The sequence below is a fragment of the Delphinus delphis genome, chromosome 6 (genome assembly GCF_949987515.2).
Source record: "Delphinus delphis chromosome 6, mDelDel1.2, whole genome shotgun sequence".
NCBI lineage: Eukaryota > Metazoa > Chordata > Mammalia > Artiodactyla > Delphinidae > Delphinus > Delphinus delphis.
The window spans coordinates 51,131,159-51,149,332 of NC_082688.1; the positions used below are offsets into that span (position 1 = coordinate 51,131,159).

The window sequence follows — 18,174 nt, forward strand, 5'->3', positions numbered from 1 at the left end:
CATGGAGAATGGAAGGTATCCTTGAGAGGAACTTTCTTTTGTCCATTCTGAGCCCAGTTGTCTCTCCATCCAGAGTGGATCTGTTCAGTGTTGGGAGTGGGATGGGGGAGGGGAAGAAGGGTAGTGTGCCTCAGAGTTCATTGCAGAGCTTTGTAAAAATGCAAGGGTCCAGTCCTACCTGGAGACTCCCATTCAGGAGGCCTGGGGTAGGGTCTTAAGGGTACAACACGCTTCTTTGAGGATCAAAGCCTCTCCCTCCCTTTCATGGTCCCTCTTAATGAGTTCCTCTACTCATTGGAGTCATCCAAAGTCCACAGTGACGCAAGCCGCGGGAAACTCAGGGGAAAGAGCCTTGCGACTTAATCCCTCTGACCTGGAAAGCAATCCTATCGTATGCCAGGATACCAGGTGAAATGGATACGGCGAAGAGCAAGTATTCAATACTTGTCTATCAGGAATCTACAACACCCAGAAAACTTCTCCATGTGAGGACGATGTTTTTTTAATGGCGTAATGCTCCTCAATGCTGTTAGTACTCCAGGCTTATTGCTAATTAATGGTCAGTAGTTTATGATGTGATTGACCCTGGTCTAAATCACCACAAACAATGCCTTACTTAAATAACTATTCCAGATAATAACTTCCCATTCTTATTTGTTTCTTTGGTTGTTTGAATTTTATTTATTTTGGAATAGGTATCCTATTCTAATATTTCAATATTTTAAAAGTACGTAAGTGCACGGTGAAAATTCTCTCTACCATGCCTGACCTCCAACTGTAGATTCCCTTCCTTGGAGACAGTCTTAAAATATATATATATTTACACACACACACACACACACACATACATACATACATACATACATACATACATACATACATACATGCATTTTATTTTCTTCATTTTATTCTACAAATATTGAGTGCCTGCAACATGCCAGGCCCTTTTCTAGACACTGGAGAAATACTAGTGAACAAAACAGATGAAAGTCATGCATATTTCACAGCTCAATCCTGTTTTTGACAATTGGAAACAGCCATTTTTTTCAGTTTCTTGTTTATCCTTCCAGAAATAAACTATGTTTGTACAAACCAGTACAGCCTTGCACTTTTCCTTTCAGAGTGCAAGTATAGCATAATCGTCACACTGTTCTGCCTTTGATTTCTCACTGAACACTATGTTATGGAGAGCATTTCTGTATGAATACAGAGTGGCCTTGTGCTTTTTTACACCTGCACTGAATCTCATTATATGGCTGTATCATAATTCATTTAACCCCAGACTAATGAGCATCTAAGATGTTGCCAATCTTTTAACATTATGAATGATGTTAAAATGAAGAATCTTATATAACCTTTCACACATGTACAAGCATGTGGTATAAATTCCTACTTTTCACCCTTTAAAGGAGTGTTTAAATAACTGTTGTAAGTATAAGACAGCCCAGAAGCTCAGTCATTGGTCTTCCTAGACTCAGTGAGCAGTTGTTTGTGGAACATGAAGCTTATTATAAACAAACACTTTATTTAGGAATAGCAATGACAGCCCAGGCAAAATCTAATCATTTAAATTGGCTGAGTAATGGAGACAAAGGCAAAGTGAATTCCTGGTGCCAAAATTACCCAGATAATGAAGCTCCTGTACTTGACTTTGCTCTGGCAAGTTGGCCTCAATAATAAATCAGGAACACAATCCTCACTTTCCTCCAAAATTCAGTCATCCTTCCTCTTTTTAGAAGAATGAAAAATCTCAGGAGGGAACAAGTTACCTAAGATTTCTTAGCAGCAAGGGCAGGTTTTGCGAAGCTCCCCTTCCAGTACAACATTTAGCCACTTGAGGGCACAATTTGCTCATTTTCTAGATTCAGAAGCAGCTAGGTACCTTTCCATTTCTAAGCAGATGGAGTCGTGATTTATTAAAGGCAAACATGCATTGTATTTTTTTGGCCTTGAAGTGCAGGACCAAGAAAAACTGGGAAAGTATTCCAGTGTCCCAAGAGATCACTGTTGGCCCTTTTTGCAAAGGATTTTCTTTTACCCTGTCAGCTTCTGCCTTCTTTCATCAGTTAAGTCAGGAACTTAGAAATCTGTCACTTTGTTGAAAGATGTGGTGGAGAGGAGGAGGGAGAAATGTATCCTGTGGTCTAGAGAGACAGCAAAATCTCGTTTTGGGGGTGTATTGCTCACTATACATTTTTACACATTCACCAAACCTGCCTCCAATACAAAAGTAAAAGAATGTGGTTTGGCAGTAATGAAATAGTGTTAAGGAGGTTCTGTGTACATTAAGTACAAGTCACAACCCCTCACTAGTCTCTATTTTATACTCATTCCCTTTGAGTCCATCATGCTTTAGTGTTACTGCCTGTAAACAACTGTCCTAACCAAAAATCCTGCTCTGTCCACATATTGAGGGTGAATGTCATTTTTTTCCCCAGAGATCCTTTACGTAGATTTCAGCAGTAAGGTTCATGAAGCATCCTGTTTTACATGGGTGAATGTCATTTCTTTCCCCCAGAGATCCTTTACGTAGATTTCAGCAGTAAGGTTCGTGAAGCATCCTGTTTTTACATGGGGTGGGACTGTAAGGTTGGTGGGGGCAGAAGCAACAGAGAAATGGTAATGAAAATGCGGCAAATCTGGGCCTGCATTTGATGATGATGAATAGTTTGCCTAGATTAGACGGAGCTTCCTAACATTCAAAAAGCCTTCTTTCTTTGACTTCTCTACTTCTGTTAGTTTTTTAAATTGTTATTTTAAAATTAGTTCTTTGAAGTGGCTTTGTCTTCTGATGAGATATCCTTCGGGGAATTGTTCCCTCTTATTTCTTTGACCATTTAGGGGGAAAAAAATCTTCTCTGCTTTTTAGCTTCTCATTCTTTGTTCTGACTTTACGGTATACTTTAAAGATCCAGTCTTCCCATGAAGTGTTTGGCCATCTCTAAAGGAGAGGTGTTTTAATAACTCTCCAGTAATGGGTGTCCTGTGGTTTTAAGGACTCAGATACGCTGCGCTTTGCCCCTCTCTGCTGAAGTCAGAATGCCCTGGGTCAAAATATTAGGTGCTGTGTCAGTCTTCCCAGGGCAAAAGTGGGTTTTGGGATGAGGACAATGCAGGCTAGCCCAACAGCACAAAGTAAAATAGAACTAGGAGTGTGGGGGGTGGGGGGACTGAGGTTTGACTCAGTGTAAGAAGGTAATTTTTAAAAAGCCATGGCTTATCAGTCACATATCATGTACCTTTTATAATTAAAAAATGAATTTCATTTATCCACTGGCCTAAACTATAACTTGCCAAACTGTGCTGTTCCACCTCACTTGTTTAATGTTCTTTGTTTGACAACCTTCAAAATGTAAGCTGAGGGCTTCCCTGGTGGCGCAGTGGTTGAGAGTCCGCCTGCCGATGCGGGGGACACGGGTTCGTGCCCCGGTCCGAGAAGATCCCATATGCCGCGGAGCAGTGGGCCCGTGAGCCATGGCCGCTGAGCCTGCGCGTCCGGAGCCTGTGCTCCGCAACGGAAGAGGCCACAACAGTGAGAGGCCCGCGTACCGCAAAAAAAAAAAAAAAAAAAAAGAAATGTAAACTGAGATCCATGCAGTGGTTCAGAAATAGAAATATTACAGTTTAATAAAGATAAAAGTAGAGGAGCTCAATTTAATGGCTCATTTTGATGATTTAAAAGAGATTTCATGCCTAGACTAATAATTATATATTTAGCAATAAGAACATCTCAAAGCCCATTTCTCATCTTTTCCTGGAGTTACATTTTTTTATTTATTAATTTATTTAAAGGGAATACACTTTTTTATTGAAGTATAGGTGATTTACATATTATATTAGTTTCAGGCTCTGGGCACAAGAGTCCAGAGAGAGATACACTTCTTTTATATGCTCTCTAATGTCTTCTCCCAGAGTTGAGTTGAAACGAAACCAACTCTAGCACGAAAATCCAAAATCCCTATCCCAGCCAGCAGCCAACAAAGAGCTGCCTCTTTGTGTTTCTAGGTCAGGGAGAAGTAAAGTCCATAGCAATGACTGTTACTCAACCTTCCAAATGGTCTGGGGATGGCACAGACCCTTGTCGACTTGTCACTCTGGTGTGAGTGTGGGCAGCGAGAACTCTTCCTTCTCCTCCTTCCTCACCCTCTGTCATAGAGCAGGATACCTGTCCTTTGTTTGTTTTTTTGTTTTTGGCCAACGTTACAGCACCCGGGATCTTAGTTCCCCGACCAGGGATTGAACCCACGCCCCCTGCAGTGGAAGCACAGAGTCCTAACCACTGGACCACCAGGGAAGCCCCAGATACCTGTCCTTTGAAAATCTCACCAACTGAGCAATACTTGTCACCCTATGAATAAAGTTCGTGCAATCACCTAACGTATTTTTGAGCCCCGACCGTGTGCCAGGCACAATGCTTGGTGCTGAGAGAGACAAAGAGGAGGACTGCCTCTCCTTGGAGGTAAACCCCAGTCTCCTGGAGACACTGGAACCCCTCACAATCACACTGATCTACAGAAAGACACGCATGCAACTTTGTCCTGCAGTCACTTGAGATCTTTGCAGGTTCTCCTGCCTCCAAAGCCCAGACAAGCCTTCTCTCTCACCAAGTACCCAAAGCAGGCATATGTTTCTAGAAGTTGTTGGGGACATCTGAACAATTTATTTCTTAGTAGGCCTGCTGTTTCCTCCAATTCCAATATTTTCTTCCCCAACCCGAACCGAGACATCTGCCAATATTAAAATCATCAGGAATGTTAAAGCAAGCATTTTAATCAATAGTATTGATTTATTCATTGGCTGTTTTTTGTTTTTTGTTTTTTTTAATGGGTAGGGGACTAGTAAAAGTTCTGCCTCAAACCCAAAGAAAAAAGTCAGCTTCAGCAACAGCAAAACTTGGAAATTTTCTGGTATGTGTATGAGTTTTTGTCAGCTGGCAGATTTGTTTTAGGAAACTATTTGCAAAGCCTGGAAAAAATGTGCTCCCTCCGTCTCTCAAAAGAACATGCAGGTTGGTTCGTGTTAGTCCTTCACGTGACAATTCTGCCTGGTGGTCTTTTGAAACACGTTGCCCAGATTTGGCATCAAAATGGTGTCTTTAAACTTGAATTTTAGGTCTTTCACAAAACCAAATATTGTTGAAATGCTTGAATATTTACCAAGCATATGTTTGGCAAAGCCAAATACGTTGAAATTGTTGTTTTGTTTGGGGGAAACTTTCATTAAAAATTTGATGTTTTAAGGGAGGAAGAAGGTATTTGTGGTCAGTACTTTAAAGCATTCTTCTGCTCTTTTATCTGACCTGTCACAGCCTCTTTAAGAAACATTAATTCAGTGAATAGAATCAAAACTAGAACCAAAGAAAATTTAGTTATTCATATACTTTTAAATTCTCAAGTTTTTATACTTAGTTGGTGATTGGATGGACTCCATAGAGGCTATTTTGATGTTGAGTATTTTCCTCTAGGTAGTCATGATATTATACGCCTTAGAGCAGGAATAATAACCCTGAGATACAGTTAAGAGGCAGAAATGTTACAAGCTAAAGGATTTTTAAAGGAATCACTTGTTTAAATATCAGCAAATATCTAACATATACTTTTTTAAAATGTATATAGTCGTATCAGTTACTTATTGCTGCATAACCAAAACTTTGCAGCATGAAACAACAGTTGTTACCTCACAGATTGTGTGGGTTATCCAGGCGTGGGCTGAGTGCCTCTGACTCAGGGCTCTCCAAAGGCCACAGTCAAGATGTCAGCCAGGGCTGGGATCACCCCAAGGGTCAACGAGGGGAGAATTCACTTCCAAGCTCACTCCTGAAGTTGTTGACAGTGTTCAGTTCCTCTTTCGTTGTTAAACTAAGGGCCTTAGGTCCTCTCTAGCTGTTGGCAAGAGATCCCCTCGAATTCCTTGCTATATTGGTTTCTCTGTAGGGCAGCTCACAACATGGCAACTGGGGTCTTCAGAATAAGCGAGAAAGAGAGAGAGAGAAAGCAAGATAGCAGCCAGTCTTTTTGTAACCTAATCTTGCTGTATCCTATTGGGTAGAAATGAGTCACTAGGTCCAGCCCACACTTGAGGGGAGGGAATTACAGAGGGTGAGAACACCAGGAGGCAGGCATCATTGGGAGCCTTAGAAGCTGCTACCATAGTTCTTAACCAAGCTACCAAAAGTTGGGGCACTCCAGCTGTGTGAATTTGAAGGAGTGTGGGGAGGTGGGAAGGTGAGTGAGGGAGGGTGGATTACTTCTGCTGATGCAGAGGACCAGGCTCCTTGTGGACAGTGTTCCCATCAGCCTGGTATATTTTTAGGACAATACACCTCTCCCTAATAGAAAATTAACAGCTTCTTGACAGATCCTCTAAGGTGAGAAGAGTCCGTCCCTGCCCCTGCCCCCAGCCCAGCCCTCCTCACGAACCCACACTCCAAAGAAACAAGCCTACCATGCGGGGGAACAGTTTTTTCACCTAGGTTAAAGGAGATTTCCCAAGTTTTCTTAGATTCATAGTAGTAGGAAAAAACCCTAAGCTGTACCTATTAAGGAATGGGGTCTTTTATCCCATTGCCCAGCATGTAGCACCTTACCCACCCCACTCCCCCCTATCATAGACTCACCTCGTCTGTTCATCTATATACATATATAAAACCTATATAAATCCTCTGAGTGAAATGCAGAATGTACTTGTGGAAGGGTGAGTTTTATAGGATGTCTGAAATGTATATTTCTAGAGTAGTTCCAATCTCTGCTCATGTAAAATAAAATACATTCTTATTAAATATTTTCTAGTCATCCATAAAAACCCACTGAAAATAGGCTAATAAACCAACTGAGAGCTTGACCTATTTAACAGATATCTGAGCCCTCCCTAAGTCAGAATCACAAAGAATATCCAAATAACTTAGACCTTAAAACCACATCATGGGTCCCATGATGGTAGCTGGGAGTTGAAAGAGCTGCAGTTATGCAGTGAATATTTTGACTGTGTTGTCAGTGTCAAGTTTAAGAAAGTTATAGAAAAAAAATTGTGGAATAAAAAGTCTGGATTTGGGTACTTTTCCAACTTTTCCCCTTACTTTGTCACTCTCCCTGACACCCTAGGCAACTGGGGAATCTTCCTCAAAGCAGTGCCTCATGGTTAACAATCACCAGGTCATCCTTTTTATTTCCTTTCACCACTCACACCTGACAGCCCCTAAATCTAACCTCTTTGTAAGAAGGAAAAAACTGGGTAAACTAATTCATACTAAGGTGGGAGTGAATGATATATAAACCACTTAATACATTCAATCTGCTAAGTAGAGTTTCAAAAGAATATATGGTAACATGAATATCTTAACTGGTAAAATTTCAGCCAGTTCAACAAAGTATCTTTAAAAAACAACGTTTCAAGCAAGGTTAGAGATTTATTTTTTTCTTGAAGCAGTCAGTTTTCCCCAGCATGTTTCAAATGCTTATGTATTTGTGATTCTTTTCAATGGGAATCTGATCTAGATAAAGCCTAGGATCATAAACATCCCAACTTTCCCTTTGGGTCTTTTGCTATTGAAAACTAGCTGGACTTTTCCTAAACAAGTAAGTGGGTTTTAAGGAGAGCTAGAGTGCTTTCACTTGTTTCTAAAAGGTAACATCGGGCTTCCCTGGTGGCGCAGTGGTTGAGAGTCTGCCTGCCGATGCAGGGGACATGGGTTCGTGCCCCGGTCCGGGAAGATCCCACATGCCGCGGAGCGGCTAGGCCCGTGAGCCATGGTCGCTGAGCCTGTGCGTTCGGAGCCTGTGCTCCGCAATGGGAGAGGCCACAGCAGTGAGAGGCCCACGTACCACAAAAAAAAAAAAATAAAAAAAAAAAAAAAATAAAAGGTAACATCTTCTTTGCCCCAGCTTGAGGTCCTGCATTATTTCATAGGAATGCTGGCCTTTCAAGCTCTCACTTAAGAGGAGCTTTTTATCTATCTCATAAAAAGAAGGAATAGGGATTGATGTAACAGAAAAGGTACTCTGCAAATATAGGAGCTGTGAGCATTTAGTTAGTTCATGTTCAAAGACAGATTCTTAGTACTTATAATAGCTGTCCTATGTAAAGACACCGTATTTGATGTTCAAATTGTAGTTCATCAGTTGAGAAAGCATAGAAACCATTTTCCCTGCAAAAGTCTTGAAAATGGTGTAATAACAAGTATTAGAGTTTGCTGTTGTTTTTTGTTTTTCTCTCTCTCATTTGATTTCTGTTTTTGAGTGCATTATTTTAACATAACAAGACTATGGAGAGAGCATATTGGGTCACTGTAGTGTTTCTAAACAACATGGTAACATTTTGTCTCTGGCTTCTTAACCGTGTTTGCTTTTTGTGGGGGCAGAGGGTAGAGGTCCGCAATGTTCAGGATACAGTACCAGCATTTATACAAAGCATTGTAGCCTAGCCCACAGAGCACAGAGGTTACTAAGGGTCAAGCTGCTGCTTGTGACAGCATCCCGGTGCCTCCTTCCATTCTTGTGCCTCTTCGCAGGGCAGGCAGCCTTGTGTGGATCCTGACTGGTGTCCTAGAACAGGTCTCACATTCCGTTTTTCTTGCTCTGATTTCTGAAGATGGAATGTTCTCTTCACCCTACATGTTAGGTGTTTTCTTCCCATTTCCGTTTTTCACTGATTCCTTTGTGAGTTTGTGATTTGATCTAACCTTAAGTATTAGAAATAGGAATAAACACAAATAATGGCATGAGACCATGGAACGACAAGACAGGAGGTAGCAAATATTTTATTTTTATGCATTTATTTATAAACATTCCCATTCTAAGAAAAGTATGTGAGGCAGCTTATGGAGATTGTGTAACAAGGAATAAAATTTCTGGATGAAAGGAAAATAAGGAGAAGGAAATCGGTATAAATCTGGGTAAGGTTAAGGTCCTCTACACTTTCTTACAAAGTCAGCTGCAAATTTGACTTTGAGCTTCCTAGCAACCAAAAACAAAAACAAAACAAAACCAAAAAAACCCCTGAACTACAGGATTCATACATCTGTCAAATTAAAAAACAGACCAGTTCCCTTGGATCAGTGGTTGTCAAACTTGAACGTGCATTTGAATCACCTGGGGTATTGTTAAAACGCATGTTCTGATTCAGCAGGTCTGCAGTGCATCCGAACTTGCTCCCAGGTGATGCTGCTCCTCTCTGGATGGCCTCTGAGTAGCAAAGTCAGCTCATCCAAAAGCATTTACAAAGCATGATCCCACTTAAAATACATAGCCAGGGGGCTTCCCTGGTGGCGCAGTGGTTGCGACTCCGCCTGCCGATGCAGGGGACGCGGGTTCGTGACCCGGTCGGGGAGGATCCCATATGCCGCAGAGCGGCTGCGCCCGTGAGCCTATGGCCGCTGAGCCTGCGCGTCCAGAGCCTGTGCTCCGCAGCGGGAGAGGCCACAACAGTGAGAGGCCCGCGTACCGCAAAAAAAAATAAAAAATAAAAAAAATAAAATATATAGCCACTCTAGGCTTGCAGGTTTCCTATTTCCAGAATATACCAAATATTAAACTCTGAGATTTCTAACTTCATTTGCACTTGATGTATTTAAAACACCAAAACTTCTGACACTGAGGGACAGTACTCACTCTCATCTTCTCAGTTATTTTAAACTTTGTTATTTTAAACTTAAAAAAAAAAAACTCTTATAGTTTGCTTGGTGAAATCCTTTAGCCCTTGAACAATTTAATAAAAGACCACATCATGATAAAGTTCTGGTGAGTCTGATTGTTGACCAAAGAAACTGTTTACTGTTCTTAGAAGCAGCAAAGGTTATGGGCAGTGGGTCTAGTATGAGTTTCAGGGCACCCGCATTTGAATTGCCCTGTGCCATTTGCCAGCTGTGTTACCTTGTGCAAGTTATGCAACCTCTCTGTGCCTCAGTTTTATCATCTGCCTAATGAGGCTAAATAGTAGTACCTGTCATTGCTACGATTAGCTGTTATTAGAATGGTGCCTGCACATGGTAAAAAATAAATATTATTAGCTACTTTTACTATTACATTTAAAATAAATTTTCCTGGAAGTGAAATGTGACTGAAAAATAAAACCACCTCCTCAGCTTCTTACCATGCCTAGGTACCTCAAAATAGTATCTCTAGGTTTGCAATTTTCTTTGGAATGCTTGAGTAAAACACATCAGATAACTATAAGATATTACTGTTATTTGAATTTCATTCTGCTCAAATTGAAGTCTGTTGCTAAAAGGAAGGAAGAGACACCAACCTTTTCCTGTAGTTTTTGAATGAGGGCATCCCGTTCTTACAATTGGTTTTGCTACATTTCTGCTTCTGCGAAGAGTTCATCAGTTCTTTGGTTCTGTCTTTGTAAAAAAGGCTGGAGAGGGAAGGTTTTAAAACACAAGGAAAGAAAAAGAAATTACTTTGAAATTGCCAAAATAGTTAGGTTGAGAGTGTTTGTTTAGAAACCTGGAGAGCTTTTTATATAGAAAGCTGTTTCAATAGTTTTGTATCAGGAGAGGTGGGTACTAATTTACTACCCCATCTACTTCAATCCAGTGCCTCTTGCTAGTGGCCTGCTATTAAACCAACATTTGCATCTCTAGCTATAAGAAAACTAATAAAACAGAAAAACCAGTTTCTCTGGTATTTTATTCTTCCCCTCTCCCATATCAATAGCCAAGTTCCTTTTAAAACCTCCCTAAACCGACTTCCCTGGTGGCACAGTGGTTAAGAATCCGCCTGCCAGTGCAGGGGACACGAGTTCGAGCCCTGGTCTGGGAAGATCCCACATGCCGCGGAGCAACTAAGCTCGTGTGCCACAACTACGGAGCCTGTGCTCTAGAGCCTATGCTCTAGAGCCTGCAAGCCACAACTGCTGAGCCCATGCACCACAACTACTGAAGCCCATGCGCCTAAAGCCCGTGCTCTGCAACAAGAGAAGCCACCGAATGAGAAGCCCGCGAACCGCAATGAAGAGTAGCCCCCGCTCGCCACAACTAGAGAAAGCCCGCGCGCAGCAACAAAGACCCAAGGCAGCCAAAAAAATAAATAAATAAATTTTTAAAAAATTTAAAAAAAAACCCTCCCTAAACCCGAAGTACCAGACCACATGTTAACTAAAGCATATTAAGATGCACCCACTTCCTTATTAATTACATATACCCTATGTATAATTTTATAGCAATCTGCAAAGTAGGGGGGAAATTTTTTCACCTGTAGGTTAAACTCAATAGAGTTACTGTTGACTAATTGACCAAATGTTGCATTTGGTAAGCATTTAATTTAAAATTCATTAATTTTGATTTTGAGGTTTTACTTTTCATATTTTGGAGCTAATCATTTTTGAGGGTTCTCAGGCATTTTTTTTGGAATCCTGAGACGTTCATAGATCTTGGGCTCTGTGCCTGTCATCCTGAGAGAAAGAAACAGCTCTGCCTGTAACCCAGGCCCGGCTCAGGGTGGGAAATCCTCAAACGCTTGTGAACTTGTAAGGAAATGGATTTCAGTGACTAGATGAAACTGAAGGAGCGCCCCCGCAAAAAGAGCATTTTGCCTTTCTGAGAGGCCATGGGAGAGAGAAAAAGATGGTAGAGGCTGTATCAGAAAGACAGAAAGAGAGAAACTGAGGGATACTGAAAGAGACGCAGAGACACACACACACACACACACACACACACACACACACAGATTAAAGACAGGGGGTGGGTGAGAGAGAGGGAGAGAGAGAGAAAGAGAGAGAGAGAGAAAAAGAGAGAGAGAGGGAGAGAGAGAACACCACCAAGAGATATACGAGAGACATAGATAAATTGAAAGGTGGAGAGAGAAACCCACAGAAATTGATCCATTCTGTAAGTAATATGTTTTAAGATCTCACAGTCCTGCAGACTGTTTAAAGTTGCATTATAAAGTCCACTCAGCTGTTTTACAATTTTCATAGGAAGAGAATCTTCATTTGTGTCATATATTGCAGTTTACTAAGCACTTTTGGAGTATCATTGCATTTGAGACTTAACTCCAACCTTTCTATTACAGGTGAGGAAATTGACTTGTCCACCTTCTATTTGTAGAACATTTTGCAGTTTTTTAAAGGACATTCTCACCCGATTTCTTACCTGGTGAGGGTCACTAATCATACGCCTCCATACAAGCCCATCTTCCCTGGTATAAAAGAGGCTTAGGTTACAGGCATTACTGATACTCAGAAGACAGTGAAGATAACCCAGGCCACAAGACCCGCAATTCTTTTTTTCTCCTTTTTTTCTTTTTCTTTTTTTTAAACATGTATTTGATATTATTGCTTTGTTACAGGTTCTATAGTGAAGTAACAGAAAGAAAACCAAAATTGACCCCAATTCTTCTCAAAATCACATTACCTTTTTCATTTCCCCAGATCATCTTTTAGCCCTTATCCTTTATGCATATTCAACTTCTGAATATTTACGGCCCTTCCGTACAGAATGTTTTATATTCTAAATTTTCACTCCACATTATGCAATGAGTATAAGCCATTTAACTCACTTCAGTCTCACTTTCAAAGAGATACATAAGTAGCACAAGGATTGTCTGACCTGAACAGCTACAATTGATCCTTTGGCTGTCTTTGGGATTTCCGAGGTCCTGTAATATTCTCAGAGTATAGAAGGCCAGGCTTCTGGCTTTATGGCATGAGTGGTTCTCTATGTACTCCTTGGCAGGTGTGGTAGTGAGTGACACAAATATGTTTTTATTCAAAACATGGTTTAGGTTGGCATTATCAGCCACAGAAGATACGTGAGTATTTGCATCCCAAAGGATTAATCTGTACCACTACTCTTTTTAACCAGGCTTTTGCACGGGAGAAATAAGCCCAACTTGATGCATCTTACCTTGTGGCTTATTTCCCAATCTGTTAAAATCATGGTTAACTCAAATTATCAATAACGATCTAGTCACCATGACGGCACCCATTACCCTAGTCAAAGAGAGCCCACCTGCCTTGGATAACACAGCTTCCCGCAGCTTCTGCTCTAGCGATTTCAGCTTCTCGTTGAAGTTCTCCCTGGGCTTCATCCCTGCAACCAGCCGATGGAGGCCTTCTGTCCTCTTGTCGGGCTGGGGCTGCTCAGCTCGCCTCTCAAGGCCTCCTTTCATCCTCTCCTGCTGACTGAGTTGTGTTACAAACTCAGCTAAAGAGGTGTTCAGAGCATCCAGTTGTTTAATCAGGTGGCCAGGATGCTTTTTGCTCTAGGTTACTTGCTCCCTGAGCTCCATTCCGAGCTGGAGAAGCCTCTGGGAGAGAACACCGAACCCGTGACAGGGCAGCTTTTTTTTTTTTTTTTTTTTTTTTTGGTCAGCAATATTTTTATTAATACGTATACTCACACCTTTTTAAAATTGAAGTATAGTTGATTTACAATATAGAGTTAGTTTCAGGTGTACAGCAATTCAGTTACACCTACACATATATATATATATATATACCTGTAAGGGAAAATAATCTGAAATGTATATATACATAATATATATTATATATAATGTATATTTATATATAGTAGTGTTTATATGTTAATCCCAGCCTCCTAATTTATCCCTCCCCCCACCCCCCCATCCTCTTTGGTAACCATAAGTTTGTTTTCTAGGTCTGTGAGTCTCTTTCTGTTTTGGAAATAAGTTCATTTGTATCTTTTTTTTTTAGATTCCACATATAAGTGGTATCATGATATTTATCTTTGTCTGGCTTACTTCACTTAGTATGATAATCTCTAGGTCCATCCATGTTGCTTCAAATCGCATTAATTCATTCTTTTTTATGGCTGCGTAGTATTCCATTCCATACATACATATATATATATATATATATAATATATATACCCCACATTTTTATCCATTCATCTGTCGATGGACATTTAGATTGCTTCCATGTCTTGGCTATTGTAAATAGTGCTGCATTGAACATTGGGGTGCATGTATCTTTTTTTTTTTTTTTTTTTTGCGGTACACGGGCCTCTCATCACTGTGGCCTCTCCCGTTGCGGAGCACAGGCTCCGGACACGCAGCCTCAGCGGCCGTGGCTGACGGGCCCAGCCACTCCAGCATGTGGGATCCTCCCGGACCAGGGCACGAACCCATGTCCCCTGCATCGGCAGGCGGACTCTCAACCACTGCACCACCAGGGAAGACCGCATGTATCTTTTTGAAGTATGGTTTTCTCCAGATACTTGCCTAGGAGTGGGATTGCAGGATCAAATGATAGCTCTCTTTTTAGATTTTGAAAGAACTTCCATGATGTTCTCTACAGTGGCTATACCAATTTACATTCCTTCCAACAGTATAGGAGGGTTCCTTTTTCTCCACACCCCTTCCAGCATTTGTTATTTGTAAATTTTTGATGATGGCCATTCTGACCGGGGTGAGGTGATACCTCATTGTAGTTTTGATTTGCATTTCCCTAATAATTAGCGACTTGGAGCATCTTTTCATAGGCCTGTTGGCCAGCTGTATGTCTTCTCTGGAGAAGTGTCTATTTAGATCTTCTGCCCATTTTTTGATTGGGTTGTTTGTTGTTTTTGATGTTGAGTTGTATGAGCTGTTTGTATATTTTGGAGATAATTCCCTTGTCAGTTGTATTGTTTGCAAAGATTTTCTTCCATTCTGTAGGTTGTCTTTCTGTTTTGTAGGGCAGCTTTTCTCTTTGTTTCCTTGCAGTGGATAAAGAATAGGCTAAACTGAGGAGAAGCCAAACTGATGTTTTTGGCATTGTGGCTTTGAAAGATTTCAAGGTCCCTTGAGTTAACCTGTTTTCAGCAAAAGAAGTAGAGGATAGTCCCAAGACAGTAAAGAGCAGAGAGAGCTTGGTCAAAAATTGGATCTAATAATGACCAAATTCTACAAGTTAACCTCTAACTTCCTGGAGCTGCTCAATCCCAGCAGTTTAAAAATAAGTTGAGGGGCTGTTGCTGAATCAGTGGAAAGAATTTAAAATTTCTAAAATAATTTTTAATCAAGAGAAGCCATCTGAAGTGGCTTTGGAAAGAAAATTGTTGATGAATACCAAACGTCCTGTTCAATGTTGTGATGCATATGACTGAAGAGAAGCATTTTTGCTTGTATTTGGGGAAAGGTGAGATTATACTAAATGAACCGCACTTACACTGGACCTGTAGTTACTGGAGAAACTTTCAAAATAACTTTGCTTTAACAAGGGATTCCTATTTCAGTTACGGGTGAGCTTCTCAAAAATCATTAGATAATATAATTCTTAGGATTTTTCTAGCTAATATGACACTTAATTTACCATCTATAAAACGTATGAGGCTGTTTCTCAGTTTGTTGATCATTACTCTTATCTGGTTGAGCCTCTGTGTATCACTGATCCTGCAGGTAGATCTTCCCTTCCAAGAGAAAACACTATTATTTTCTTATATTCATTTCTTAAAAATCATACAGATTTAACAAAACCTATCACTTGGCATTCTTGCCAGTAAGAACTATGATGATCCTTGGGAAATGCATCTCCTTAAAAAAATTCTTAAGCAAAGTCATTTAATGTCTCTGGGAGCCGGCTTGTGGCCTGCAAAAAGGGATGTTGGACTAAATTCTTTGATGTTTCCTTCCTGCTCTGTACTGTGTGGAAAGTGCATTCAGTACGGGCAGAACACTGTATGCCCGTGGTGATGATGTTCGAAGATAGGGGGTCAGCAAACCCTTTGGAAGCCATGTGCAAAATTGTTGACCGGTGTTGGGGGGTGTGTGGGATAAGTCGGTGGTGCCCATGTGTTGGGATGTAGGAGAGGAGTGTGGTGACAGCTGACTTGCTTATCCATTCTGGCAGGGCTGCTACCATTGTGATCTACACAGACCCTTTCATCTGGCTACTTCAAAGCATTTTTACAAACTGTAGCTCATTATTTCTTCAAACACAGCATAAAGAAAGGTTGACTGGTGTCTTTTCAATTAACTCAAAGATGAAGAAACTGAACTATATAGAACTAAAAGGGATTCTCCCAGAAGTATACTGCATTGCAGAGGGGCAAGATAGAGAAAGTGTTCATCCCAGCTTCGTAACTGACAAAAAAGGAAAAAATCTTAGTGCTTATTTTTGGAGACTGTGTACATTATGGTACCCTCATAAAGTGGAAGATCATGCAGCCATTATACTCCCCTCTCTGAATGCAGCCTCTCTCATGCAGAGAGGGGAGTATACCCCACACAGATCCCTGCATCCCAACCGTGAACTGCCTTCTGCCATTGTTACTACGTCCATGGCCTCTCCTGACAGCATCAGAGGTTCAACTCTATCTGCCTGCCTTGAGACTGGGGTCCCTCAGTGTGACAGAGAAAGATTTGGAAAGCGGCACTGAGACATCCATGTTGTAGAGTCAGAACAGCACTGAACTGGACGCTGTGCCCAACTGGTGGCTAATTCACAGAGTGAACTGTTACTTCACCTCTCAGGGCCTCAGTTTCTCATCTGCATGACCATCAGATGCAGGTCCACTAGGCCATTCATGAACTTGTCCAGGGTTGTGGTTATTAGTGTTGCCACTCTTGATATTGTTGTAGCAAGAAGATCCATGGGGTAAATTCACGGATTTATGCAAATACTGGTCCAGAAAGACCATTTGCGGACACGCACGCACATACACACATGCACACACACAGGATGGAGGATCATTCTGGTTATGACAATGCAGAGGTTAGAGTTGGTCAGCCTAGTCTTTCTCTTTTGGTTTTTCAGTTCCTGACTGCCCCAGACTTCATAAATCAGACTTTCAAATTTTCCTTCTCCTCCCTCGTACTTGAGTATTGACTTTTTACCCTTTTCCAATGGAACAAACCTTACATATGAGTATGGACCCAGTAGGTGGCACTGACTACATCTATTAAAGACAGGAAATTTGCCAGGTATAGTTGTATAGATCCATAATGCAAAATTCACATGTATAGCTCAGTGGTTCTCAGATGGGAGTGACTTTGCCCCACCTGGGGACATCTGGCAATATCTGGAGGCATTTTTAGTTGTCACAGCTGAGTAGGGGGGAGATACTACTAACATCTAGTGGGTGGAGGCCAGGGATGCTGCTGAACAGCCTACAGTGCACAGGACGGCCCCTCAACAAAGAACTGTCCAGTCCAAAATGTCAGTAGTGCTGAGGCTGAAATCCTGGTATCAATTAATATGCAAATCCTTGTAAAGTATTATGAGAGCCTATATTCACAGAGGGAAAATCTGGTCACCTGGCCCTCCTTCTTGGTCACTGCTCTCCTGGTGTCTAGGTCACACAACGGCTGTTTTGTCCTCTTGAAGCCTTTGGGGAGAATGTGTTACCTAGGAGTTAGAATAGTGGACCAAGAGTGAGGAAGACAAGACATTTTCCCAGAGAATATGACACAGCTGCGTCAGCCTTTGGTGTGCTGTTGACACTCAACTGTTAATAAGATCCGGAGAATTAAGGCAAGCTTGCCTCTGAGAGATGTCATGAATAACATAGTCTGAAAAGGCCATTCTTATTCTTTTATTTAATGGCAGTCTTATCTGAGGGGATATAACTTAGATAAGGTTAAGAGCATGGCTCTGGAACCAGAGTGCCTGACTTTAATTCTTGATTGCCATTCACTAACTGTATGTCATTTTTTCCCTCATTTGTGATGTGGGGATGATGCCATCAAAATAGTATCTACCTATAGAATAATTATGAGAATTAAACTAATAAATATGAAATATTTGAAACATTGCCCAACTTAGGATAAGTACCTTATAAATATTAGTATCACTATTGTTTCTTTAAGTCAGGACTATGATTCAAAGTATATACATTCATTCTTTTATTCAACAAGTATGTTTTTTTTAGCACCTACTATGTCCCAGGCACTGTTCTAGCTGCTGAAGATACATCAGTGAATTAAAAACATCAGATAAAAATCCCTGCCTTCATGGAGCTTACCTTTTAGTGGATTATAGTAGTAATAATGCAAACAGAAAGAAAAAATACACAAAATTATAGTCAGCCTGGTACTTGTACTGTAGTTTTTGAATGGATGGATATATTATTCATAGTTTTGTATTATGTTATGTAGCTAATTGGGCTTGGAAGTTTGAACTGTCATCTTACGTAAGAAAAGAAAGTTAGGGACTTCCCTGGTGGTCCAGTGGTAAAGAATCCGCCTTCCAATTCAGGGGACGCAGGTTCGATCCCTGGTCAGGGAACTAAGATCC

General features: G+C 41.0%; 1 protein-coding gene across 4 annotated transcripts in view; it reads left to right on the forward strand.

Moving 5' to 3' along the window:
* The window catches only part of DOCK8 (dedicator of cytokinesis 8), a 219,939-nt gene that overhangs the window by 114,050 nt on the left and 87,715 nt on the right, over positions 1 to 18,174 (forward strand). The window lies entirely within an intron of this gene.